Source organism: Homarus americanus, unplaced genomic scaffold (assembly GCF_018991925.1).
Source record: "Homarus americanus isolate GMGI-L3 unplaced genomic scaffold, GMGI_Hamer_2.0 scaffold26591, whole genome shotgun sequence".
Classification (NCBI taxonomy): Eukaryota; Metazoa; Arthropoda; class Malacostraca; order Decapoda; family Nephropidae; genus Homarus; species Homarus americanus.
The window spans coordinates 1,105,527-1,109,157 of record NW_024755595.1 but is presented as its reverse complement, the minus strand read 5'-3'; positions in this window follow the sequence as shown (position 1 = coordinate 1,109,157).

Here is a 3,631-nt window from a genome sequence, read left to right as displayed (position 1 = left end):
GGGGGAGGGGGGTGACGTGTTACTGGGTGGTGGGGGAGGGGGGTGACGTGTTACTGGATGGTGGGGACTGGATGGTGGGGGGGTGACGTGTTACTGGATGGTGGGGGAGGAGGAGGGGAGTGACGTGTTACTGGATGGTGGGGAGGGGGTGACGTGTTACTGGGTGGTGGGGGAGGGGGTGACGTGTTAATGGATGGTGGGGAGGGGTGACGTGTTGCTGAGTGGTGGGGGAGGGAGGGGTGACGTGTTTGGATGGTGGGGGGAGGAGGGGTGACGTGTTACTGGATGGTGGGGGAGGGGGCCGGAGGGGGTCACGTGTTAATGGTTCGACAGCTGCATCCTTCCCTTGACTTGCACCATTAACTTGCACTTTACATCCGACTGCTGGCAACGTTTTACAGGAAGGGTAAAGGTTCTTGCTGACAGTGGAGTACCATAAGCATCTCTCCTAGGACCCACTCTGTTTATCTTTGACATTAACGATACTGATGATAATGTATAGAGCCAGATTATCAAGTTTGCGGGCGATTATTCCTGAATTATATCATCTCGATTATCCAAGTAGACTGACACTTCTTCAGATAATATACAATTGGGCGAATCTCGGACAAATTCAAAATCTTGACAAGGATGAGAAACTTAATTCAAGATAAAATTTTTGGTGATGTCACACACCATCACGAGAGGACTCAAGCGCGCCAAGGAAGTAATTTTTTACGGCCTGGGTGGTAGACCTGTGTAATAGTCTGCCAGAAGAAGTATTATGAACTGCATACGGTACAGCATTTCTGAACTGCGTAGAGGCAAAAGCAACACACGACTAGCTGCTGTTATCAACTTAATGACCCAGAAACACCAAATGCAAGTTTACCTGCAATTTATTTTTTTTGTGTATCTTTAAAATTTTGGCACTAGTTTAATGCCAACACTTGAGATAGATCTTTAAACAGAGTATCACCGTTATCAGTGGAACGCTTCAGGCCGATAGTGACTTAAAAGTGGATCTACCTTACTGCAGTATATACAGTATATAATACAAGCGTTAATAATAAAGTATATTATGAAATTTATGTTCTAGTTGTTCTTATGATTAAATAAACAATAAAATTTCAAGAAAACTGTAACGATTGTGAGTTTTATTTATATCTAAGAGTGTCAAGTCTAGTATTTAATTTTTTGAAGCTCAGAAACAGTATTTTAAATATTATGGTAACGATCTGAGTTACTTTACCGTCCTTCGACACTAAGTGATACTCCACACACCAGATGAACTCTGACATTTTTCCTTTTGACATCAGCCTCTTGGGTCTCAAGAACCCTCTATGAATTTATACGTGTTGTTCTTGGCCCCCTTCTTCAAGAGCAGAGCCACACTCTCTGACGGAGTTGTATCCTTTGTGGGCTGGAAATTATCAATGATGATTTTACCAAGAAAGTCGAGAGGTTTGACCGGCAAAGACACATGGAACACTGCCTCCTTGTCACACACATCCATGGAGGCCACTGCGATGTACTCGGCTTCAGCTATCACTGCCCTCACCTTCACCACATCGAAACGTTCTATCAGGTTAGACAATAAACAATCGTCGAGGGACTCTCCACCAACACAGAGGCCAGTCAGTACAAAGAATCAGCAAGTGGTGGAGGATGACCACTCTGTTGCTACACCTTGACAACATAACAGGTCGAGGTGGATCCATTCCAAAACGCTAGAGGAGGTACCAAATATCATGAAGGCTGACAGAGGTACTGGAAGAGAGGAGCGAGCTGAAGATGGCGGTGTGTGGACGTTTAGAACCCAACTGTACTGTGTGACATCCAGCAGTGATGGCATCCATGTTAGAGGAAACGTCGGCGAGTCACGTGCAACTGACCTTGGCACTGTGTTAATGTTTTCAACCATAGAATTCTTGTCACTTCACATCGTCCCAGGCCTTGTGAGACACAGTACACGAGTTGTTGAAGTCTACAGAGGGGTTTGTTTATGTTAAGAGGAATAAACCTGCTCTTCTCAATAATAAATCTGAAGAAAAAAAACACGAAAAAACTAGACTGAGGAAAGAGCCCTATAAAACCAGATGCTTATTATCGCTACAATATATACAATACATCCATCGCCTTGAACTAGGACCCTGAACACTACACCAGCTGCGAGATTGAAAAGGGACCAAACCAGCTGAGTGAGGCGGCCATAAAACTCCTGAAGGTGAAGTTCGTTCCTCGTAAACTACGCTCTTGTCTCTCCTTGAAGCAGAAATCGTTACACTTGTGGCACACTGGCTCTACCTGGCCTACGTCACTCGGCTCTCTCATTGGTCGGTTTCCTTCACCACGACGACAGGAAAGAGTGTATCTTATCCGTCACGTTTGGATATTAGATAACCCTCCCTGGTACAACACCCTCCCCCTGGTACAACACCCTCCCTGGTACAACACCCTCCCTGGTACAACACCCTCCCTGGTACAACACCCTCCCTGGTACAACACCCTCCCTGGTACAACACCCCCCCCTGGTACCCACCCACCCTCCCTGGTACAACACCCTCCCTGGTACAACTCCTCCCTGGTACAACACCCTCCCTGGTACAACACCTCCCTGGTACAACACCCTCCTGGTACAACTCCCTCCCTGGTACAACACAACACCTCCCTGGTACAACACCCTCCTGGTACAACTCCCTCCCTGGTACAACACCCTGGTACCACACCACTCCTGGTACAACACCCTCCCTGGTACAACTCCTCCCCTGGTACCAACTCCCTCCCTGGTAACACCCACTCCCTGGTACAACTCCCTCCCTGGTACCCCCTGGTACAACACCCTCCTGAGTACAACACCCTCCCTGGTACAACTTACACTCCCTCCACCCTCCCTGGTACAACACCCTCCTGGTACAGCAACACCACTCCCTGGTACAACTCCTCCTCCCCTGGTACAACACCCTCCCTGGTACAACTCCCTCCCTGGTACAACACCTCCCTCCCTGGTCACAACACCCTCCCTGGTACAACTCCCTCCTGGGAAACTTTCCCAGGTACACTCCCTCCTGGTACAGCACCCTCCCTGGTACAACACCCTCCCTGGTACAACACCCTCCTGGTACCTTACCCTCCCCTGGTACAACTCCTCCTGGTGCCTGGTACAACACCACTCCTGGTACAACACCTCCCTGGTACAACTCCTCCCCTGGGACACCTCCAGGTACCTCCTCCCTGGTACAACACCCTCCCTGGTACAACACCCTCCCTGGTACAACTCCCTCCCTGGTACAACACCTCCTGGTACAACACCCTCCTGGTACAACACCCTCCTGGTACAACTCCCTCCCTGGGACAACACCCTCCCAGGTACAACTCCCTCCCTGGTACAACACCTCCTGGTACACAACACCCTCAACTCCTCCCTGGTACAACAACACCACTCCCTGGTACAACTCCTCCCTGGTGCACAAACACCCTCCCTGGTACAACACCCTCCTGGTACAACACCTCCCTGGTACAACTCCTCCTGGGACAACACCTCCCAGGCTACAAGCTCCCTCCCTGGTACAGCTCCCCTCCCTGGTACAACACCCTCCCTGGTACAACACCCTCCTTGCCACCCTGGTACAACTCCCTCCACCCTCCCTGG